This window comes from Canis lupus, chromosome 18 (genome assembly GCF_011100685.1).
Source record: "Canis lupus familiaris isolate Mischka breed German Shepherd chromosome 18, alternate assembly UU_Cfam_GSD_1.0, whole genome shotgun sequence".
NCBI lineage: Eukaryota > Metazoa > Chordata > Mammalia > Carnivora > Canidae > Canis > Canis lupus.
In genome coordinates this window covers 12,058,376-12,084,464 of record NC_049239.1, presented here as the reverse complement: position 1 = coordinate 12,084,464, position 26,089 = coordinate 12,058,376, and the positions used below count along the sequence as shown (strand labels likewise).

The 26,089-nt window shown below is 36.2% G+C and overlaps 1 long non-coding RNA gene across 1 annotated transcript in view; it reads right to left on the bottom strand.

Annotated features, from left to right (window-relative positions):
- Positions 1-10,577: 10,577 nt before the first annotated feature.
- The window catches only part of LOC119864170, a 55,602-nt gene continuing 40,090 nt past the window's right edge, over positions 10,578-26,089 (bottom strand). The window contains exon 3 of the long non-coding RNA XR_005373143.1: positions 10,578-12,536. This is a non-coding gene — a long non-coding RNA (uncharacterized LOC119864170). The remainder of the gene's footprint in view (positions 12,537-26,089) is intronic.

Here is a 26,089-nt window from a genome sequence, read left to right as displayed (position 1 = left end):
AGTAGCACTTGGGAACTTGTTGGGAATGCAACTTCTTGAATTCTACTCCTGCCCTACTGGATCAGAAACACAGAAATTTGTGTTTGAATAAGACCTCAGGGCAATTCTAATACCACTAATATTTGAAATTGTTTGGGATTCTGCTACTTGCGAATTATGCCTATTAGTCTGATTACGTTTTCTGGCACTGGGGAAATAACCAGAGGATGAGTTCAAAGACCTACTGGACACACTGTGAGAAAGACTTGAGCTGAAACTCCATTGCTCTCCTGATCTCTGTAAGTCCCTGCTCTCACTGGAGGACCATTGTGACATTTCAAATCTCCTTGAATTAATATCAGTTCTGGAAGCAGTGACCACTAATCTTACAGAAATCTGTTTCCTTTTTTAATGCACAGTCAACCCAGAGCATGGTGTCATACTGGGGTCTGAATGTTAGTAGTCCCTGCTGCTGGCCGACTGGGCACTCAGCAGTGGCTAAAGCCAGGTCAGCCTCGGTGAGTGGAAGTCAATGTCACTTCCAGGGATTATAGAATTCAAATTTTGAGTTACTATTTAGCAACCAATAAAATTTCTAATTTGCGGATATGCTGAACATAGTTTTTTTCCAATTGATTTCTTCTTCAGATTTCCTTCTCTTTTTAACCTGCCTCACGCAGCAAGTGTTTTTACTAAGGTGGCTACTGTCCAACATCTGGATCTGAAAGGAAACTACAAAAATCCATCAAAACACATTTGCTTGATTCCTGTGGGTTTCTGGGTGGGGAATAAGTTTAAACTCTGTATGAACCTAATGAGGGTAAAATAAGCAAGGACAGAAGAAAGAAACATTAGGTTGGGACTGCAGAAAACCAAACGGTTAGGTTTGTGCCCTGAGCCTTTCTTCTATGACAGCCATACTGTTGGTTCAAAAGGAACTGGTGTACTACACAACCTATCGTGCACTGCAAATACAGGTATTCATTATGTCATAAATATCCCGTAAGCATCACTGAAATCTTTCTTTTTGCCTCTTTGGATGGAAAGAGCTATATAATTAACAGGCTCAATGTCATTCACAGGTGAGTCTACAAAAATAAGCTCTCTCTCTATCCATACTCACTATTTAAGGAATGAGGCATGGGTCAGAATTTAACAGAAGCTAGACTTAGAAGTGTTGCATGGAAGTGTGACGAATTTACCAAAAAAGTTCCAGAATACAATACCAATTATGTGAATTATGGAATTTTGTTACTCTTTCCATACTAGATTTTCAATCTAGTTGCTCTGCTTCTAAGAATGTATATGTAGAAATAATATATCTGAAGAAATGGGGGATTGGAAATAGAGAAATTTGTTTCTAAGCACTTGGTAAAATATTTATCTAGTCTCTTCTAGAGGTTAAAAGTTAATCGATGTTTAGTAATATGTGATAACAAGCTCCAAGTCTATAGCAAAGAAACCCTTCATATTTTTTATGTCATCTCTTTATATAGCAATTTTATGAACCACATTTCACTGAAACCATGATGCTACCAATTATAAAATACATCGTTTTATATACCACTAGAAAGAAAAAAGTTGCCAATTCTATCATGTTATGTTTTTAAATTTACACGCTTTGAAAGAGCTCTTTGGGACATATTCAGACCCAGATTTTTATCATATGTAACTCTCATGCTTATATCAAATGAAAAATGCTACCACGTTGGTGAGGATGTGGAGAAAGGGGAACCCCCTCTTGCAATGTTGGTGGGAATGCAAACTGGTGTGGTCACTCTGGAAAATAGTGTGGAGGTTCTTTAAGAAGTTAAAAATAGAGCTACCCTCTACGACCCAGCAATTGCACTAGTGGGTGTTTACCCCAAAGATACTGATTTAGTGAAATGCCAGGACACCTGCCCCGCAATGTTCACAGCACCAATGTCCACAATAACCAAACTGTGGAAGGAGCCACAACGTCCTTTGACAGATGAATGGATAAAGAAGATGTGGTCTCTATATATACGATGGAATATTACTCAGCCATCCAAAAGGATGAATACCTACCATTTATCTTGGCATGGTTGGAACTGGAAGGTATTATGCTGAGTGGAATAAGTCAATCAGAGAAAGACAATCATCATATGGTTTCACTCATATGTAGAATATAAGAAATACTGAAAGGGACTCTAAGGGGAAGGAAGGAGACTGAATGGGGAAAAATTAGAGAGGAAGACAAACCATGAGACACTCCTAACTCTGGGAAACAAAAGGTTGCAGAAGGGGAGTTGGGTGGGGGATGGGGTGACTGGGTGACAGGCACTAAGGAGGGCACATGATGAGATGAGCACTGGGTATTATACATATGTCAGCAAATTGAATTTAAATAAATTATAAAAAAGAAAAGAAAATGTTACCAAAAAAGTTGCTTATCATTCCTAAAACTTCTTCCCTTTCAGAGTTCAACTCCTCCAAATTAGAGATGTCGATGCCCATGTTTTCCCTCATACCACCTTTGGGGCATCAGGAGATGTGTTGTTACATCACATGCTAAGAAGAGGGTCCACTCTTGTGTCCGGGCTTTTCTTCCAGACTACCAACATCTGCTTTTCAAGTGTTTGATGCTGACATTAAAAAGTCTACCAGAAGGAATCAGTGGAATATTTTCAAATAATTAGGGCTCACATTACTTTTTAAATGAGTATTTAATATTTGCTGACTAAGGTGTTCAGAGCTGAAGCTGTCTAGTCATGCCATCAGACACAGCAACAAAGTCATTATATTTATTGTTGAGCTTTTCCTTTTGCTCTCCCACTGCTTGTCCACAAAATTAAATAAAAAGTAGCATGCTTGATCAGTAATGGAGAGTCTTTAATCCATCAATTTCATACTTGATAGGTATCCCACTTCATTTTCCCTCTCACTCTGAACCCTAGAGGAGTCTCTTTCTGGTCAGAGAAATGTCTTTCTTGTTTCATGTTCCTTTGAGGGAGGGATTCTATTCTGTCCATTTTTTCTCTCCCTCCACCAGGCTTTCGACTAGTGGTATATTACTGACATGACTAGGTGAATTGCTAAGCCCAAATTCACCCATATGCAGGCAATGACAATGATTTCCCAACTGCATCCCGGTCCTTAGTAACTATAAAGGGGTAAGATGCCATCAGCTAGATGGCTGGCATGGCTCAGGGCTACCAATTTTAGACATTAAGTGTCAAAATGTGGGGAAAAGTGTGAATTTTAGAATATGGTAAAAAAGTAATTGTTTGATTTTAGATTTTCTCAAGGGCAGTGATCTTGACTTCTGCATCTCTTCATTCCTGGTATCTAATGGTGATGTGTGCAATTATGTTTGGTGAATGAATAAAGCGTTCACCCATGGCCAGAAAAATGCTGATAAAGCATATCAACAAAGCATGAACTCTCATTTTTGCTTTCCTAAAGATAGAAAATAAGTACTTAAGTGGAGATTTTTGTTTAAATAAGAATATTCCTTTCCTATAGCAGTCATGAATTAAAAGTAGAGCTTTATATGTGTCCTAAGTACTATCTTCAAAATTAAGTGGTGAAAGCACCACTATGAGAAGGAGCCCCTTCCTCTACAGTGTCCCTCCAGCACTCTCTTGACAAGGCCGAATACCGTCCAGCTGGCAAGGAGAAATGTTTACAGGGTCCAGCCCAGTATCACAAAGTAGGGCAAGTGGGAGTAGATTTGGAGCTGGCATAGCAGAAAATTATATTTTATTAACATATAAAAACAACTGGCTAAATATAATTTGTCAAAACATCTCATATATCCTGTGAACTTTCAAGCAAGTTGGAAAGAGGCAAATCTGTGCAGATGTTTTGTCACTGTTAAGATGTGAAGAAAATCATGTATAACAATGTACTTTTGCAATAACTATTAGCCACAATAATGGCTCTCCAGATGTCTTATGTGGAGATTCAATAGTTCCTTTTACTTTTCTTCTTAGTGAACCACTCGTCTTTACATTCAAACAAACCAATATTTGTCACTGAGCACGGGGAGCAATGATTCAAGTTGACCGAACTCCCTGCCTCATCTTACCCTCAAAAATCTGTCTCATTATTCAACCTTCTGTGAATATAGATTTTAACTTATTCAAATTGCTGTTTTCAAAGGAAACGTTCTCAATCAGTGTAATCATTCAGGATGAAGTAAGGAGGTAAAATGATACCAGTGATTACTGTGAGCAGGGCAATTTTAACATAAAAACATAGTAACAGGGGATTAGCTACAAAAGGGATAAAGAGAACTCTAAAAAATAAGCAGTGTAAAGAACACTCATCGCTCTTGGGCTGTGGGAAACAGCTCAAGAAAGAAGCAAATTGAGAGGAGCATTCCACTCCATCCTCAAGCATGGATGAGACTTGCCAAGAAGCCACCCACTGGGGTCCAGCACACCACTGATCAAGAAGCTGCCCACGTCCAGGAAGTGTCCTTGGCAAGGAAGCCATCCTCAGCAGCTGTGCCTCAGGATCAAGAAGGAAAGCATCAGTGTAAGGAGAAGAAGCTCCCTTCCTCTTAGAGTGTCCGTCCAGCACTCTCCTGACAAGGCTTTGCATTGTGTCCACTGGCTCGGAGAAATGTTTATAGGGCGCAGCCCCAGTATCACAAAGCAGGTCAAGAAGGGTGGATTTGGAAATGAAAGACAATAAATCGACAACTGGCATAATCAGCATACCTTTTTGTTCTTCCAAGAATGTTGCAAACACTCTAACTTTAGAGCCATTCAATACCTAGTATAGACTGGTGGGAGAGAAGGGGAGACCGGTTACTGCGAATCGCCTGGGCCTTAGTGTCCAGCAATGCCGTCATGCTCACGAGCATCCTGTCTCTTCTCCATTCCCTGAAAATAGTCATTTAAAAATTATTTCCTCATGTCTCTACTCTTCAGCCTCGTCCATTGTTTCTAATGATTTTGTTGCTTATTTTAAAGAGAATTAAGGAAATCTTCAGAACAAAACTCACTCATCTTCATATGCTTACAACAAACAGGTGCATCTATTGCAAACTTTGCTCCTTCCCTCCTGTCCTGGAGGAAAAAGTGTATTTTTCCTTTATAATGCTTATTCTAGCACCTAATTCCCTAGGCCCCATCCCTCCCATATCTCCATGTGCTAGGTTTTATCAGTTTTATTCTTTTTTTTTTTTTTTTTTTTTTTTAGGGATGAAGATGGGGTTTGCTTTTTATTATAAAAGAAAAAGTAACTCCTCGGGAATCTTAACAATGGAAAGGAGCATCCCACACTCAGAATAGACACTAGGATACAAAATGACAAATGTTCTGACTCCAGGGCTGTCCCCATGACCTCATAGAGCAGAGATAGGAAGGAAACAGCCAAAGCAAATGGGTGATTCTGTAAAAACGAAGACTCAGAAAAACCCTACAACAGGATTAAAATCTAAACTTCTGTTTTGCTTTTTAAAAAAATTTAATATATCAAAAGGCCTGCTTTAGTGACATGCTAGTCCCATCAGAAAATAATCCCAATAACCTCTTGTCAGTAACATGCAAGTTGACCAGCCAACTCTTTATTTCTAAACCTCTATCAGTTTTATTCTTGTTTACTTTCCCTTTCCTGAAGTGTTTCTAAAATTGTGGTCTTTCCAATATACATCTCACATTCACCTGGCAGATTTAGTTAAAAACAGATTCCAGTGCTTCACCTCAAACCTACTAAATCAGCAATTCTGTGAGGCAGAACTCAGAAATCTCTTTTATCTGAGTGTCCTTGACAATATATTTGCACATGCTAAATTTTGAGAACTAGTGATATATACTTTTGGTTTGTTTGTTTTCATGCTTATTACATTAAAAATAGCCACTGGCTCTTCTCTCCCTCGATTTTTATTTGATCTTTCTTTTCCCTTTCGTTCTTTTAAAAGTATAGTTCATGGTGGCTTACAGAGTAGACTAAGATTCATTATCTGCCTTTCACTTCCAAGATGCTAGATATATCCTCCTAGGTCATCATGACATTTCTTGTGATAAATTCAAAAGATTTTTTTCTAACTTTTCAACTCTTTTGTAACTAGATTTCTGCAGTGTTTGACACTGATCTTTCCTTTACCTTGGCCGTTTTTTTTCTTAATTTCTTCCTACTTCTTTATCTTATGCCTTTATCCTATGCCTAAGCTCTAACTTATCTGCCTATCTCTTAAATATTGATGTATCTACGGTTCTACATCTGACAGCTTGCTTCTCTTCCTACACACTTCCTAAGTAATTTTCTGAACCTCTGTAGGTATCTGTACCTACCACTTACATAATAATGTAAGCTAAGATTTCTCTTCTAAACTTCATACCCATGTTAAATTCAGCTAAATCCTGGAGAGCTTTACCTAGATGTTCCATTCTAAACTCAATGAGTTCCAGTTTTAGGTCTGGCTTTCTTCTTTCAAGCCCCAATGTTTCTTCCTCCACCTTTGTGAATAATACTATAATCCCTCCAGATTTTAGAGTAATTCTGGATCCTTTCTCTCCCTCAGCTCATGTCCAATAGTCACACAAGCTATGAATATCTCCCTTTTAACTATTTTTTTGCATTGTCACAATTTTATTTTAGACTACATCACATGTAATGCAGAAAGCTACTATATTTTCTTGCTCTCCAACTTTGCTCTTCTTCTAATATACTTTCCACATCATCCACAGTTTTTTCTAAATATCAAATGTGATTATTGTCACATCCCCATTTAAAAAGTGTTTCCACATACTGTACCGCCAAGAAATACAAGATAAAATTTTGCAAAATCTACAATTTTAAATACAATTAAAAATATAAAATACCTAAAAATGAATAGTCCAAATGATGTGCAATTCTCTATAGAGAAAAACATTATTTAAAAACAGATAAGACCTAAAGAAATGGAAGATACATGGGTAGAAATGTTCAATACCTTGTAAACTTGTCATTTCTCAAAATCTATTCATACATTCATACAAACTCAATGAATACACCAGGGTCGTTTTGTAAAATTTTACAAGCTGTTTCTAAAATTTATGAAAATGCAAAGATTCAAGAATAGTCAAAGTGTCTTAAAAAACATGTTAAGATGATTATTTTCTACTTTTATTCAAAACTTGTAAAACTAGAACAAGACTGTGGAATGTTAGCCAAAGAATAGATAGGTACACAAATATTGTTTGGTGATAAAACCATTTTACTCTCATTCTTGAAAAATTTTTTTGTATATTTTTTATTGGAGATCGATTTGCCAACATATAGCATAATACCCAGTGCTCATCCATTCTTGAAATTAATAAGTTCTGCCTTTCTCTTCTTTTTTTCTCATTGATCTCTCTCCCCAAAGTTTATCAACTTTATTAGTCTTTTTAAAGAGGATACTTTTGGTTTATTTCCTATTTTCTAGTTTGCATTTGTTTTCTAATTAATTAAAAGTGAGTTTAACTTGTTCATTTTCTATATTCTTAAAATAGATACTTAGATAACTTATTTTCAGGCTTCTTTTCTAGTTCTTTCTGATTTCTTCTTTTACTCGAAATTGCTTAGAAATATGTTATTAAAAAAAGAATCATTATTTCAGAAAGTCAATGTTAGAAAGGAAGTTCTCTGGTAGCTGGTTGGATGCTTTGTTGGTAATGTTTTATTCTTTTTAAAACAAGTTGTCTTGCCTTCTCTTTTTTTTTTTTTTTGTCTTGCCTTCTTTGAAATTAAACATTTTAATAAACAGAAAAAATGTTATTAAATTTCTAAATATTTGGGTAACTATATATTTTATTGTTACCTTTTGCTTTTGATTCCTAGAGTACCTACAGTGTGGTAGGGGAACATCCTCTGAATGATTTGAATCCTTTGTAATTTGTTGGAAATTGTTTTATGGCCCAGCACATGACCAATTTTGGTAATTGTTCATATGCTCTGAAAAGAATGTGCATACTCTCATAGGTGGGTGCAGTTTTCTGCATATGCCACTTAATCAATATGGTCAATCATGTTTTCTGATATTTATATGCTTACTAAATTTTAAAGGTTGGTCTATCAGCTACTGAGAGAGGCATGTTTAAGTTCACCACTGTACCTATGAGTTTATCTTTTCTCCTAAATTATGCCAATTTTTGTTGTAAAGTGATTAGTTACCAGGTACAAACAAATTTTGAATTGTTTTCTTTCTGGTAGATTTATGTGGTTAGCAAAATCAAATGTCTGTTATTGACTCTATTAACATTTTTTGCCCTAAAGTTCATTGTATCTGATATTACTAAAAGTATACAAAGAATATCTTTTTCTATCCTGCTGCAATCTTTTTATATTCTTACATTTAAAACTTGTATCTTTTAAGGAGCATATAGTTTAGTGTTGTTTACTTATTCAGTCTGGAAATCTTTGTTTTTTAACTTGAATATTTAGTATATTCATAATGCAATTATTGATAATATTGCTTTTATATCTACCAACTATTTGTTTTCTATTTATACAATTTGTTTTATGTTTCACTGATCAAGTATCTTATTATTCTAATTTTCCCTCTCTTAACTTGTAAGGTACGTAAATACAGGAATAGATGTATATATTTTATGTAGCTTCATATATCTAAATATATTTACATATAGATACATAGTTATGTTTATAGATAGGTATAGGTATAGTTACACTATATATTTCTATTTATCCACACACATACTATATATATTTATATATACATATAGTTACCTCAGAAATTACTATATGCATCCTTTGAAACTTAGACTTATTATCATCTCATATAATAGTTTTTACTCTATTTAACAATGAGAAAAGTTATGATTTTTTAAACTTCTTTTAACATCCTCTGACATTTTGTTACTATTACGCATTTAATTCTCTACATGTTAAAATCCCCAAATATTGCTATTTAGTTTTTATTATAATTTTTTTATATTTATACATGCATTTTCCAATATCACTGATATTTTTCCTTCTCACATTTTTGTTCTTTTGTCAGGGATCATTTTACTTCTGTCTTAAGAATCCCCTGTAGTGTTCATTGTAATGTTTTTGCTGATAGTAAATCCTGTTTTTGTCCATTTGAAAACTCTTTATTTCTTTTACAACTATAAATAATAGATATTTCTAAAGCAGTTATTTTCTTTCATCATTAAATGTGTCATTACACTGTCTTCTGGCTTCCATCATTTCTGTTAAGGAATCAGCTGTCCACCATATTGTTACTGTTTTAAAAGTAATGCATTTTTTTTAAAAGATTTTATTTATTTATTCATGAAAGACACACAGAAAGAGAGAGAGGCAGAGACACAGGCAGAGGGAGAAACAGGTTCCATGCTGTGAGCCTGATGCAGGACTCAATCCTGGGACTGCAGGATCATGCCCTGGGCCAAAGGCAGGCACCAAACCGCTGAGCCACCCAGGGATCCCCTTTCTCTTTGCATACTTATAATGATTTTTTTCTTTCATTTTCAGCAGTTTGATTCTGACGTGTCAAAGTGTGGCTTTCATTGTATTTACCTTGCTTGGACTTTATACACTTCTTTTTTTTTTTTTTTTTTTTTTTTTTTTTTACTTTATACACTTCTTGATTATATTATTTATCTCTGGTCAGATTTATACAATTTTGGAAAGATTATCTTTTGAAATACTAATTTTTTCCTATCATTTGTCTTTTTCCCTTCTGGAACTCCAATTTCTTATATGATAGACCTTCCCTGAAACATCAGTTAAGAAATATGTTTCCAGAAGAAGGAAATGTAACCTAAAAAAAGAACTTCAAAGCAAGAATCAGTGGTAAATAAAGGAGCTGACAAATATTGGGGTAAATATGAATAAGAATTTATACATAAAGTATTATAATTATTATTTACAACTTATTTAAAGTATTTTGAGAGAGGGATAAAAATACTGATTAACATTCAACTTTCCAGAGTCGCATGTGTGTGTTTAAAATGTACGACTGCTGGGATCCCTGGGTGGCGCAGCGGTTTGGCGCCTGCCTTTGGCCCAGGGCGCGATCCTGGAGACCCGGAATCGAATCCCACGTCGGGCTCCCGGTGCGTGGAGCCTGCTTCTCGCTCTGCTTCTCTCTCTCTCTCTCTCTGTGACTATCATGAATAAACAAATAAAATCTTTAAAAAAATAAAATAAAATAAAATGTAAGACTGTTTATTTACAAGGAGAAATAGAACAAAAGCTTTAAAAGTGTTATTGGGTTTTTAAATAAAACAATCTACTAAAGCTTGAAAGGAGGGGAAAATGGAGCACAGAGTAAAAGCAGATAAACAGAAATCACAAAATAAGATGGCAAAAATAAATGACGAATATGTCAGTTAAACTGAATTTGGCAGTTAAATAATGCAAAATATTTAATGCAAAATAAAAACTAAGGTTGGATTCAATAAAATGAAGCAATATTCTATTTAAAAGAGACACATTTAAAATATGAATATGCAGAAAGATTATAAGTAATAAAATATATACCATGCATTCAGTAATCAAAAGACATTCTACTGCAGAAGTCAGCAAAATTTTTCTGTAAAGGGCCAGATAAATATTTTTGGCTATATGTCACAACTACTGAACTCTGCAGGTGTAGTAAGAAAGCAGCCACAGACATTACATAAACAAATGAGCATACATGTGTTCCAGTAAGACTTTTATTTTTTACAAAAACATGTGATAGGTCATATTTGGCCAATGGGCCATAGTTTGTGACCTTTGGTCTATTGAAAAGTCATCATTATGGGCCTAACATATATACTAAGGAATATTTTAAGATACAAAGAAATAAATTAAGATATCATGGTTTTATAAGAAAAATTAATCTCAGAATTTGGAATAGGTATTCAGTAAAAATAGAGGAAAAGGGACTAGCAAAAATGGTAGATAGCCTGAATTTTTACCCTCTTCCTCATCATTAACTCATCATTTCTTCCCTTTTCCCTCATTCCCACCTCATACCAGTTCTAGACAAAGTAAAAATTAGGACATAGGCTTAGAGAGTGATTTCAGACAGCAGAGTTTATAAGACTAGAATCCCCAAGACGCATATGATGGAATGTAAGTGATCTTACTGGCTTACAATTCTGGGGCAGTGTTTAGCCAGCCACCTTTACGATATCACAGCTTGTGATAAAAGAGATTCCTAAAACTAACTGACTCCACAAGCATCCATGGGTAATTATTTAGGAAAAGATCAGAGGACACCAATACCATGTATACTTAGCATTATAATAATAAACTATAAACCCTGTGTAAAAGTTACTTACTGTCTCTTAATTATCATTTTTACCACTAGGTGGCCTTCATCCAAAGTTGTATTTACCCAGGAAGATGGCTTAGAAGTTGCAAACTGACAAGGCCTGACTCTCACCCACAAACGTGTTTTGATTGGCCCAAGATGTTTTCAAAAATTTGTAGTACTGGTCTATGTTTAAGATTCGAGAGTTCCATGTTATAAAACTGTATTTCTTGCCTCTCTACCTGCCAACGGCCGGTAGAGACTGACTCTACCAAATCCTTTCTATAAAGAGAGCATGTGTTCTCACATGAGGCCCTGCTTATTTTTTTCATCTTGTCTGCTTTAATCACTTATAATCCCATCTGGCCTCTATAGTTGTTTAGCTGTGTGATCTGTACATTATAGTTGTACCGGAAAGTCTCAAGCAATAGCTATTTATTCAACAAAACCAAACCAAACCCAAGAAAAATATAACTTAATACTGAAGTGTATTTCAGAAATATAGATGTAAAGTCAAAAGAGAAGAAATAAGGCAGAAATTAAGATCTGGTTACTACCTTATGGAAATAATACTGAATTAATGAAAGTAAAGGAGGCTTAGAGCAAGGTAAGCAGCAAGACATCATAAAAAGGTAAAAAACCAACAGCATACAGCAAATGTCAGTTGACTGAATCCAGTACTGGGCTAAGCATTTGATATAGATTCATGCATTAAATTCTTAAAATCATTCTATGAGGTGTGTTGTTTCCTTCATATTATACAGATAAGAAAGGTGTGTCCCAGAGTTTACATAACTTCTCCAAAGTCAAACACAGTAAGTGGCAGAAGTCGGTTTAAGCCCAGGTAAGTCTGAAGCAAAGGCCAAGCTTTTAGTTTCTACTCTAAGGCCCCTGCTGCAGAGAAATTATGTGGTAATTAGGTAGGCATGTAGTTTGGTTTGCTTTGCCATTCACACTGGATCTTTGTGAGCCCTAAAACTGGTTATCCTGATTTTCTCTGTTGAGTGACATCATTCCAGAAGGCAGACAGTTAGGAGTGCCCCTCTGTCTTCTCCATTTTGAAGAAAAGAAAAGGCTCCCTTTCAGGTAGCGCCATGGTCCATCTGGATGCAATCCTTCTTTTCCTTCTCTCTCAAGGATTCTCCTTCCTGTGAGAACTCCAAAACACCCAGTGATGCTTACCCAGGCTGAAAGAACCAGAAAATCTGCTCCCTCAGTGGCAGAGGCCATTCTTTTTTTTTACAGTTGCTGCCACACGGTGTCGCTATTGAAACACAGGGAACACAGCCACCCAGGTAGGGTTCCTGCTGCTTCATGTTGTTGCTGAGTCCCGGACAGGTGCAGTGGCAGGAAACCACTGCAAAAAAAAAAAAAAAAAAAAAAAAAAGCTTTGGTGTTTGGTGACCTACAACCACTATTGCCATCCATCATTTATCCACAGGGAGAAGAAAACTCTCCTTAGTATCCTTTTCCACTATGATAATTCTGCGCCATTGTAGGCCTGAGTACCCCCATGACTTCAGTCTTATTTATGAGACTAATTGAGTATACATATAAAGACATTTTTACAAGATCCACACTAAATTTCTGGGGTGGTTGAATTTGGAGGGATTTTTAGTCACAGCCATGTAATTGCTTACAATTACCACTCTACCCTCCTACCTTCTTTACTAACCCCTAATGTGAAAGAACTTCCTCTCTATCTTTGTCTCAATGACCATCCCCTTTTTCATCAAAAGTAGAACAACATTCCTTTATGGCAACACTCGACCTTGTTACAAAAGTATGGTTCATCTGGATTCAGTGAACTTTATGCCTATTAATCTCTCTATTGTTCAATAGAATTACTCTGCTGGATTCAATCACCTTGGCTTCAGAGATTTGATGTGGACTATTTGAAGCATCCTCAGTAGTTCAATGCCAAGTGGATGATCCCCAAATCCCTTCTTGGTAAAAAATAATTGATGTGATTATTATTTGCCAACTAAGAGCTAGGGGAGTATGCTGTGGAACAACAAATGATATTTAAATGAAGTTTCCATTTCTGCAAAATATTTTTCTCTTATAATTCCACTATATGCCAGTGTTCTTACTCATGAAAATATTTCTGTATCTTTAAGTACAGATATGAGATAAAGAGTAAATATGAAGAAAATGCTGAGCATGGATTTGAGGATCATCAAACGATTAGATCAGAAACAACCTTGGTAAATTTCCATTTTGTTCTGGACATAGAGTAATACAGACATATATTCAACCGTCAACTAATCTGAACAAAGAGAAATTCATAAATAACCCAAAGTCAAAGTTGAAATAAACTATGCATCATCTTCTACTGCTTCCCAACTCCCTTCTACCAACCTAGAAGCAGCCTATCTCCAAGGTTTGGCTCAAATTTCCCTAAAGCCACCATCCTTGCTCTGGTCCTCTGGGGAAAGGAGAGGGAGGTCTAGTGAATATTGGTGGCAATAATAACTAATTACTGTCTAATTTCTGAGTCCTGCTTCATTATCCTTTAAGTAGGAATTCGATTACTCTATCCCATTGTAATTGAGAAGTACCTGTATCCTAATCTCTGATCTCCCAGGAAGTAGAACTGCATATCCCCTCTAGTCAATCAGTTCTAGAAGTAATTAGCCAAGGAAATCATTTTAAAAAATTAGTACATTGATTAATTTCCCTAGGAATTAAGAAAAATAATTTCTTGAGAAGTCATATATCTTTAAAATGGAGGGTATTAAGTAACTAATACTTTTTACATCAATGATACAACCCCTCCCAAAGCAAAAAGGGAGAGTTTAGCATTCTAGAAAGTTCTTATAGACCATGATATTCAAAGTTTGATTTTTTTCAGTTACAGATAAGGAAACTCATTGTTATCAACATTAATTTTCTCATCTGTTAAATGAAGGGCTCCAAATGATTTGACCTCAATTGCAGGGTTAGTTACTGGGGTGGAAAAAAAGTTCCTATCTAAGGCACTTTCTATTACCATACATTGCATTAGAACTAATCAGTCATTGTCTTCTAAAACCACTACCCCCCCCCCCCCCCCCCAGAAATCAATGATATTCCACATTAGAATTCCAGGATACAGCTTTTAGAACATTTGGCTGGAGCTGAGAAGGAAAGTTGCTGGCATTGCGGCTATTCTTTTGTGGTTTACAGGCAATCCAAACAACAGTTGTGTGCTGTTATATTTCAGTTCTCAAAGACTGGTGGGATCCCATGTTATGGTATGCTTAAAATAAAAACAGAGAGACCTCCTTTCTGAGGCTGTGGGATGACATGCAGTTTTGTGCCACTTCATCAGAACTTGGGTCTTTTGACCAGAGCGTTTATTACAAAGTGCAGTAAAGCACAACACAACCACAAGAGAAACATTAGAACTCTCTCTCCCTTGTGAATTAGTCTAAAGAGATTTTCCTTCAGAAATCACATGTCTGCCTCTGTGCTCACTATGCCCTACCCTCAGTCTCACTGAATTAATCTTCCATAGGCTTCTGCAAAGAAAAAAGCCCCACTGAGTTGGAAAGCAGGGAAATACACATTGTATAGCCTTTTTCACTGAATATCTACCCTTCTTTGGAAGGCAAACTGTGTTATCGAGTTATCTTTAGGAGTGAGAGTTGGGTTGGAAGAGATGCATTCAGATTTAGTTCCAGTGAATTTGAAGTAGAGGACAGAACATGTAAACAAAGATCTCCTTTGGTGACTGGGGAAAAATTGAGCAATATGTTGGAGTTAGAAAAACTGAAATAAAGGAATTTATTGTGTGGGGAGTTAATTCACATACACACAGAAGGCTTCTGAAAGTCTGTCACTAGCTTTCCAATCAGTTCTTGTACCACCCACTGGTTTAGGTTCATGATGGCCTACTTTGCATCTCTATTCTTTTTCTGTGACTCTGAGACGGTAAGGAATTTCAATTTGCCCTTTTTAAATTTTAATATTTATTTTCCCCTTATTCTTAAAAGAAAAAAAAAAAAAGAAATGTCGCACTTGGCTGGAACTTCGATTACATGGTTGCCTGAGGCTGGGTTGGAGCTGGAAAGTTGCAAAATAAATCAAAACAAGCTGTGTTCTTGTGTTTCTAAATTATTAAACATTTACATTTCACTGGTCAAACAGTGTCTTTTTCCTAAATGTATACACCCTTGACTGAGCGGCAGAGTTTGGTGTCAGTAATTTGGAGGATACCTCATTCTATCAGAAGGCATATTTTAGGCCCCATTCAACTAAACTTTGCTGATGGAATAGAAAATTTAACTACAAGGGTGGACTTTTTAAAAAATTTATACCCATAGAGTACATAAACACTCTAAACCAGCAAAGCAAAGAAAATGATGTGTTTATGATGCTAATTACTGAACTTCACCAGCTCAGTCTAAGATATATTAAAAAGTTGCTTAGATTGGCAATATACCTTATTCCATTAAGCTTTAGCCTTATTTTCCCCCTAAGTCAGAGTACCAACCCAGAAGGAAGAGGCTAGAAAATCTGAATAATGTTATAAAGTGATCTAATAATAAAAGAATGTTTAAAGCAATTTCTACTCTAGGGTCATATGCTTTTTAGATTGAAAAAAGTTCACAAAGCTTTGAAAGATGACAGACCTGTAACCAAAAGAAAAATGCAGTATAGTATACTCTACTTCCTGTGTGAGTTGTAGGGGATAATATTTAAGGGTACAATGGAAAACCAAGTTAAATGCTAATAATCTCCTCTGGAAGAAAAATCATTTAGATTATCTACATCTTTGTTACCATTTTCCAAAAACATTTTTGTGAATATTCTACAATTTGCATACTTTGCAGATTGAGAAATATAGTGGTTATCCACAATAGTTAATGAGAACAACCCAAGATTTCCATTTTTTCCGTAGTGTTTCAAAACCTCTAGGCTAAGTCATCCTCTCTTTGACGTATCTTTAAACATTACACCTAGTATCAGATTATTCCATCACATAGCATTTTGTTAAAATATACTGAAACAAGTACATAATACGATATTTCCTGTGGTACAATATTCCCACCTTGCAAATGTTCCCACTAGAGACCACTCATAATCACATTATGTCTGAGTGGTGATTGAGGGAATGTCTAATAGATTAACTTTCCCATTCTCCTGCATAGTCAGCTCTTCCCAGGCTCCCATTAATGGTTGTTTTTAACCAGATTTCTCTTGAATGATAAAAGAGGCAGGAATCAGAAAAGTTGTAAATAGATAACCACTGTGCTACTTTATCCTCCAGTATTTTTTTTTCAAAGATTTATTTATTTATGATAGACATAGAGAGAGAGAGGCAGAGACACAGGAGGAGGGAGAAGCAGGCTCCATGCTGGGAGCCTGACGGGGGACTCGATCCCGGGACTCCAGGATCGTGCCCCGGACCAAAGGCAGGCACCAAACCGCTGAGCCACCCAGGGATCCCCTATCCTCCAGTATTGATCTAGGGTATTGATGAAGATTGTTACATGGGATAGAAATAATTCTTTGGGTCTTCATCTTCTATCCCGAAGCCCCAAAACCAGTCTGTCCCATCTTGGTCTGAAGAATGTGTTCAGGCCTTAGAAATCATAGATTTCAATATCCTACATTCTTACCAACACCTCCTGACCTTCTTGGAGGATCTCCTTATCTTTACCCTAGAAACGTCCCTCTCCTCAGTTCTTCATCTTGTCTCACCCAAGTGTCCCCTCACTAGTAGCTTTCCTACCTGCCCTGAACCTCATGATTGATCTTCTCTACCTTTTTACAAGCCCCTTGGGTTTACCTATACTCTATTCTCCTGCTATCCACTCTGCATACTATCTGACCCTTGGCTAAAAGACAAGGAATAATCTACTTTTTTTACTACTTTATCTAGGGGACTTAGCCCTTAATTGAACAACTCTGCAAACTGATAAAACCTGACTTCTGGGCTCTGACTTCACAAGTCACTGGCCTTCTATCTGCACTTTTATTAGCTAACGTAAGTTTCCCCTTTCATTCCATTCAACGATTCTTCTTAATATAAACCGTGACTTTTCTGCCATTAAATTCACAATATAACTTGTCCTCACATATCTTCTCAATGTTAAATTCTACTCAGAGTATATTCAAAGCTTTCAATGGTTGGTTTGAGTATTTTTAATTTTTTTTCTCATTCTGAATTTTCCATCCTATCTGCAAATTTATTTATCACCTATCCAGTTTTACCTTCTTTCCTTTGGTCTAAGTTCTCCCTACTTAGGTGATGGGCAGCCACCCAGCCCTTGACCTCATGCACTTCCTTCTATCATCCACTGTCTCTCTTAAATGTTTGATCACTTCTGTCCTACTTGCTCTTTTACCACCCTTCCTCCCCACAAAAAGCACCATAATTAGTGATCCACAGATCCTAGATTGAAGGATGAGATGTGCAATGTATTTGCCATTCAGATCTGCTGAATTCTGGCTTCCACTCTCAGCACTCCATTGAAGTTGCTCTTGTTGGGAGTCCATAATAGTATTGTCACCAAATAGTCATTTTTAGTTTCTATCTTACTGGATCCCTGTACTTTATGTAACACTGTTAATGCTATCCTTTTTTGAAATGTGTTATGCCATTATTCTCCAAGACACACTACTTTCTTACTTCTATCTCCAATTCTATGGGTGAATCTCTTTCTATCACATATTCTTTAATTTTGGATTATTTTCTCAGCCCTCTGCCCATAACCATGGACAAAAAAAGTATGTAAAGTTAACTCATCCTATGCCATTTTTAACTATCATCAGTATGCTTTTGACTTCCAATTCTATATTTCCAACTCAACTTCCTCCCCTTCTTGAGATTTTCACTAGCTGGCTGGACCAGTTATTAATTTTTGAGAGAATCTAAATCTAGTATTTCTATAAGCAATCTCTTCCTACTGCATTCTTTCCTCAAGCATTTTTACATAACCTAATATGCACTGGCTATACAAGCAGCCACCCAAATTCAAGCTTAAAGTCTGCTGTACCTTTTAGCTCCTTATTTCCTCACTATCTATACCACACTCTTAACTTAGTCGTGGATTATATCCCAAATATTCTGCTACCATAACTCTCTTCTCCAACTATAGTTTCACTGCCAGGGATCAGGCTGCCATCATAACCCTCAAGGAGATGCAGAAGATGCCTACATACCCTCTTTGCTACTCATTTTGTCCCTTCATTTTCATTTTCCTCAAAATTTCCAATCACTCTTCTTAGATGAAGACTGATTACATCATTTTCATGCTTAAGACTCTTCAGTGAATGCCCAGAGAATAATGCCTGGGCAACTTACTGTGGTATTTCATGCTCTAATCCTTACCTACCCCTTTAGCTATGAATGTCAGAACACCCTCCTTCAAACTTGCTGCTGCTGCAGCAACATGGGATGGATGGTATTTTCCACATTCTTAAAATTTTCTTTCTTTGTTGCTTTCACTCACATTGTATCTTTTTCCTTTTTTAATTTTTAAATTTTTTTCTTTTTCCTTTTTTTAAAAGGAAGCTTTATAAGGAGACTATCCTGTAGAAATTGTATTGTAAAAGATTTCCATAAACAGTGGGAGTTAGAGGTAAATATTCTTTTTACTTTTGTCCTCCAGTATTCCATTACATGCCTGCCCTCTATTATTTTCTATAAATGTAGCTATTCAGCAAAAGTTTGTCCATAGTTTTTGTGAGACTAATTTCCCCTACTGGACACACACACACACAGTGACATGTAATTTTGTGTCAGTTTTGCAGTTATTCAGCAAAAGTTTATCCATCGTCTTTGTGAGACTAATTTCCCCTAGTGTATACATATAGTGTATACACACACACACACACACACACACAGAGTGACACATAATTTTGGCACACACTGAATCTAATAATTATTGAGAAGTTATAATCCTCTTCTGAGTTGTCTGCTAAAGTCCAGATCCTTCAGTGCTTGTGGGAGGATGCTAAAAATCATAAGGACCAAAGAGAGAAGAGAAACTATGACAGATTTCCAAGGATAAATGTCCCTGCTATAGGTGAAGAGAGCATGTATCCCTAGTTCCTTCCCTCTTCCCTAATGCTGGCCCACTTTCTTATTGTTATGCTGTGAATTTTAACAGCATTGGGTGGATCCTGAAATAAGGATGTAATGCAAAAAAAATGGCAATGAGAAGAGGGTTTTGCTTTTGTCTTAAAGATTTTATTTATTTATTTATGAGAGACACAGACAGAGAAGCAGAGGTATAGGCAGAAGGAGAAGTAGGCTCCCTGTGGGAAACCCAACGTGGAACTCAATCCTAGGACCCCAGGATCACGCCCTGAGCCAAAGGCATATGCTCAACCACTAAGCCACCCAGGCATCCTGAGAAGAGGGTTGCTTGTATATCTTGGTCTAAAATGTATTCCGTTGAATCAGATTTAAGTGTTGTAAGGAGCTGTTTTCACCTGAGACTTATTTGGATAGGTTATTGTCTTTGTAAAGGCAGGTAACAACAAATAGGACCTGTCTTTGCTTTTATTAAGCTTCTCTTATGTCTCATGGGAACAGTATCTGCAGAAGGAGTCTCTCTAACATCTTTTGCCTGAAATTTCCTACCTCATTCCCTATATCAGATGTCATTTGTACCTGTCTTACACTTTCTCAGCCTTATCCCTGATTTTAGCCATGTTATGGCAAAAAACTCTGTGAACATTTTGTCTCATGACATACTAACATGACTAATACCTCAGCTGCCCATGCTCCCTTTTCAGGACTTCTCATTATTGCAGCATAGGACACAAAAGACCACTCTGCATGAATACATTTGCAGACCAAAAGCTCAGGTATTAGTAACCTGTTGAGGAACCCTCAACCAATGGGGATCAGGAAGTGATAGATAACAAATGCTCTCTGTTACTCTGCAGGAGGATAATCCTGATAGGCATCTACACACTCTTTAGGGATCCAGCCCCAGGAACTCATGAAATGATTTATAACATATGAGCATGTAGCAGTACTACCTGTGCCTAACAAAAAAAGAGTGATGGAGACTTTTGCTAAGAATCAAGTTGGTGCCATGTTGGCAAAATAAGAAGAATGGTGGGGAAAACTGCATAAAAGAAAACTAGCTATTAGCCACCCCATCGGTCAGTACATTGCATCCCTTCCTTATAGTGAAAAGAGGAAGACTGCCGTAAAACATGCTATGTCCACAGAAGGCTAGCAGGGAAATGCAAATAAATGTGAGCACACAACAGTAATCACAATATTATCTGTGGGAAAACTACAAAGTAATGGAGTTAAAAGAGTAAACTGAATGAAACTTTAGAAAATGTATAAATGCAGACAGCTGAAGAACAAAAAAGGGCTCTTAGAACTATTAAAAGGACAATCCAAAGATTGAAAGATAAAAATTAGGAAAATCTCCCAAAGAGCATGACCAAAACCCAAAAATGAGTGGAAAAATGTGATAAAAAAAAGGATCAATTCAAGAGGCCTAATATCTTAATAATAACAAAGTCATTAAAAGGGTGGAAAAGAATGAAAGAGATAAATTATTAACAGAGTAATCCATTCAAAGTTCTTGAAGAAATTTTTCTCAAATCAAATGTCCCACAAAGTATCAGGCATGACAGGTAGCCTTTCATTCATTTAATATTGTACTCAATTAATATGTTAGTAAGTAAAAAGGAAAATATTAACTAAATTTCTTAAAACACAAAATAATAAATAAATTTGAATCACTATTTGTAACAAATGTGCCATCTAAAATAGAGACATGGTATATTCATTTTTGAACATCAAAAACTTTCAGAAAACTAATCTTTCAGAGTTAAACTAAAACTGCTATGGCAAATCAAATTTGCAGTCATTTTCATACAACCTGGAACTAAGCGAGTTTTTACATTTTTAAATAAAAACAAAACAAAATTAAGAATATATGACAGAAACCATATGTGGTCCACAAAACCTAAAATATCTGCTACCTTGGTTTGCTGACCACCTATACTAAGCATAACGATGAAGGTTATATGCTGTCCCTCCATTATGCTAGTCTTCTTCAAGAACATGAAAGAGATTCTAAAAGACTCCATCACTAAGAAACTGAGAATCTTAGATTTATGAAATGTCTAAAAAGCTTCTGCCAAGTGGACACCATGGGGAGTTCCAGTACTATGGATTTGGTGATGGGTTTGTTAGTTACGTGAGAAACCACTTAGGGTTGTCAAAGGTCCAGGAGCAGTGAAGGGGTCAGTAAGGAATCAGAAAGAACATACTTTAAAGACATTCACATTAAAAACATAAAAAATGTGCTGTGCTGACCAATCAACATATCCTGTTTATATAAACTGATGTGATTTGTACTAAAGTCATTGATGTATGGATGTCATGTTTCAGAATTTCTGCTGCTTCTGTAACTTTATAATTTTCACACATATCTAAGAATGAAAATTTTGCTTATTTTGAGGCAGTCTCCTCATAGATTTGTGAATTTCTTGGCTTAATATATTGCAGGTCAAAGATTTTCTTGTGATGTGGTAGAAAAAAATCTTAATGCAAAAGGAAATGTGGCTTTGGGCTGAAGTTTATAAAGACCTAATTCAATAGACCAACTTCCCAGATGACCCCAATAACCCCTGCCTCTTGGTAGTCACACTCTGTGTAACGCCCTTTCCCAGAATGAGGGCTGAACCTCTGACTTGTGTCTAGTGAGTAGAATACTTTAATTGATTAGGTTACAAAAATGATGACTTCTGTCTTACTAGCAGACTGTCTTGCTGGCTTTAATGGCAAGATGGCTGAGAAGATCACATCACTAGGAACTGGGAGCAACCTTTGGCCAACAGCCAGGGACGAACTAAGGCATTTAGTACAACAGCCAGTGAGGAATTGATCCCCATTGGCAACGGTCAAAACAGCCTAGAAGCAGGCCTGCCCCAGATGATTGTGGAGATGGCTGCCGACAACACTGTGGTTATAGCCTTGTGAAAATCCCTGAGCCAGAGGACCCAGATTGTCTAAGCTCAGATTCCCCCAGTAGAGACTATAAGATTTCTGTTTTGGGACGCCTGGGTGGCTCAGTAGTTGAGGGTCTGCCTTCAGCTGATCCCGTGATCCTGGGGTCCTGGGATCGAGTTCCACATTGTGCTCCCTATGAGGAGCCTCCTTCTCCCTCTGCCTGTGTCTCTGCCTCTCTCTCTGTGTCTCTCATGAATAAATAAATAAAATCTTTTTTTTTTTTTTAAGACTTCTGTTTTCAGGCTCTAAGTTTGGGTGTGATTTGTTACACAGCAGTAGATGACTAATACACATATCATAGGAAGAAAATGTTTTGCATGTTGTTCTAGGGCCAGTTTGTGATTCTGCCAGCATCTCAGGATGGTGAATATTCTATAGTACTTATGTGGGGCTGTGCCTACACCAAGTCTTTAGTTCAGTTACATTCTGCATCCAGACATTTCTTCCTCTTTGACTTACCCATTTTTCATATTACTATAACCTACATATCTAAGTATAAAAAAAAAAGGGTCATCTCTAGTTTCAGTAGAAATTGATTTGTCTTTTTGAGAAATGAATTAGTACCTTGCCACATACCCCTTACCAAATAACAGATCCTGTGATAACTACATTTTAGAATACTTTGTTAGTCTTTAAATAAATGATTAGATAGTATTATCAAATAATAGTCATTCAAAACATATCAATATTAAAAATGTTCCGTAATTTTTTACTTCTCCAATCATATATTTGAGAGGTAAATAGGAAACATCTGGCAGAAAGATAATATTATTTTATTCTTCTGTTTTAAAAAAATGAAAGTCCACAGCATGAGACTTTTTCACATTTTTGCTTTTTAGATCATATTTATGATCAGTTTCATATCCTTTAAATTGATCTTATTTAATGAGATTAAAGCTGATTAAAATTTTTATTTAATGATATGATTCTGCAATTTGTGCAATATAACTTGTGTGATGGAGGAGAAGAATGGCCCAGGGGCTACATTAGAAAACACTAGCCATGGGTTGATGATTGTTGAAGCTGCTGGTGGACACATTATACTATTCTCTCTACTTTTGTATGCATTTGTAATTTTCCATATGTGTGATGAACTTCTATATAAATATTTCATCTCTCCCAAGGATCTTACTATAGTATTATGTGATTTTTTTTTATAAAACCACATGATGCTTTCAAGTTTTTTGATATACCAACCAGCAACACAAACATGTTTAACATTTTCTATTTCCAACAGGACTGCTCATTTTGAAGGAGACATGCTGTAGAGACAATTTTAATAATGACAACTTTTAATAATGACTAAATTTTATTGGTGACTACAGACATTATGCTACATGCTTTACATGAATTATTACAGTCGAATCCATACTATCCTTGAGTGGTGAGAAGTTACTAGTAACTTACCTGTATAATTTACTTAAATAAGTTACTAGTAAAACTTATACATGAGAAATTTATCTCACAGGTTGAATATAAGTCAGAATCCTATGAAAGCCAGTATACATTCTAAAACACTGTATGCTATACTGTGGCATTATTTTTTCCTATTGTAATGCTTCTCTGGAAAGTTCTTTGATGTCCCACCAAGTTTGGTATCTTTTCTTTAAATACTTAATAAATTGTGCATCAAAATATTTCCTGACACAGATTCTAGTAGATGTTTATAGTTTATCTTTGAAGGGTAAATAACATAAATGAGTCAGTAGCCATTTTTCACTGAGATCCTGCTTAGGGTGGTATTAGAAAATTATAAAACTGAATAGTTTTATTTATCATTGGTTAAAATTATAGTCAACATAAGAGACCACTAGCTTTCAAAATAGTTAAAAAGAAAAATCTGAAACAATAAGAAGATAGTTTGATATGAGGATCTGTAGAATTAACAGCAGTGGGCAAGATATTGAGAGAAGCTGGAAAATAGTTAAGCCCCATTATTCTGTATTCTGATATAAAATTTTTGACTTTGCTTTTCCAAGAAATTTTCCTATGGTTTGCTTCTGCATGACAAGAGACTAGAAGACAGGGATGTTTATTTTGTTTTTGTGGGACACTGTATTGTCATTGTTTGTTTGCTATAGTTACACTTACTCATTACCCTTGTAGAATTCAACCCACAGTCTGTGATGTCACTGATGTTGCTATAATCAACACAAACGCCAATACAAAATCAGCCTAGATCCTTTAGGAGTTAAAATAAGCATTTGTCAGCTTTTTCTTTCTTGCATATATTATGACAGATTTGTTTTTAAAATACAACATAAGTTCTCTGACTTTCATCTCCACTTAGTTACTGAGTTAGCTGTACTAATAAATTATCTGGGTTTGGATCTTGGCCCATATTATACTCTATGGCCATGGGAAAGCCTCTTTGCTTTTCCCAATCTCCTTCTCAATCAGTAAAATGGAAACCCAAGCCTTGATTTGAAGTTACATGGCATATGGCATAAGAATCATAGTGCTCAAATAAAGATCATTTCTTCCCTTCATATAAGAGGCAGGTTGATTTTCCTTTTGTTTCTACAGAAACTTTTCTTTTAAACAAATAATAACAGTATTTCATGAAGAATTACTTGGAATTCTCATTTAGTTAAAAGATGCCAGTTAGGAAGTTCAATATGATTACATTATTTTTACAGAAGATGAGGCAGAGGGGAAAGTTTATGGGTATGTATATCATCCTCAAACTTAGAAAAGATTTAAGATATCAACTAGACATTCCTTACTTAAAAAGTATGTTTAGTCAATGGGATAGTTATTTCTAAAAACATGTTACATTATTTGTAAGTTGAGTGCTCTACTAGTTTTTTTCTCAGAAATATTTCCCTATATTAGCTCAGTGTTTCCAAACTTGCCTGATCATGAGGCTCTCCTAAATTAAAAACCGATGTTGAGATCCCCTCCCCTGGAGAGGCTGATACATTAGAGCTAGGGCAGACATCTGGACATTTAACTGTTGCCCCAGGTGGTTCTTATGCTCAGGCAAAGACAGGAAAGAGTGCATCTGCTGATATTCCCATTTTGCTGATTGGGGAAAAGTGTATATGTGCAAGTCAACCACTAAAATTACATTTTTCCTGTCATAGTACGCGTAAACTCACTGATTCCTCAGAGTTAACAGTGAGGTAGCAGCTTGCAGGTCTAAAAACTTAATTACAATGAAGGCTTAGACGGTGATTTTGCCTCAGTGTTTTGAGCCAGGGTTAGATTTCAGAGTTAATATATATGTTTTCCAAGCAATTCCCCTCCTCAATGTTTTCTCGCTGGCACACTGAGGATCTCTCTTCATCCTTCCCATCCTCCTTTCTTCTTCCTTCTTTCCTTCCACCCATCTAATCATCCATCAAGTAGGCATCAAAGTAGAAATAAAGACTAAGAGAAACTGTTTTAGTCTTTCTGGGCTGCTATAACAAAATACTATAGACTAGGTGGCTTATAAACAACAGAAATTTAGTTTTCACAGATCTGGAGGCCAAGAAGTCCAAGATTTGATTTGATCTTGGACAGTCATCTTTTCACTGTAACCTCATATGACAGAAGGGGCTAGGGAGATCTGTGGGGTCTCTTTTATATGGGTACTACTTCTCTCATGGTGTAAGCACCTCCCAAAGGCTCTAGATACCATCATATTGGGCACTAGGTTTCAATATGAATTTTGAGAGAACACAAAATCCAGTCTGTACCAGAAGCCTTTGGCTTCAGTGTCACAGTAAAGTAGGGAGACATGCTTGCCAAGATCAGATCAACATAGAAGGCAGAACTAAGAGAGGAAGACAGATAAAAGGGGGTGGAGAAGGAGTGGCAGGCTGAGGGAAACAATATATACTCTCTGTCAAGTTATTTTGTCCCTCCCCTCCATTCAATAACACATTTATGCACCAATTATCAGTCTGATTGCCCTTTATAGTAACAGTCGTGTCTAAATGCCA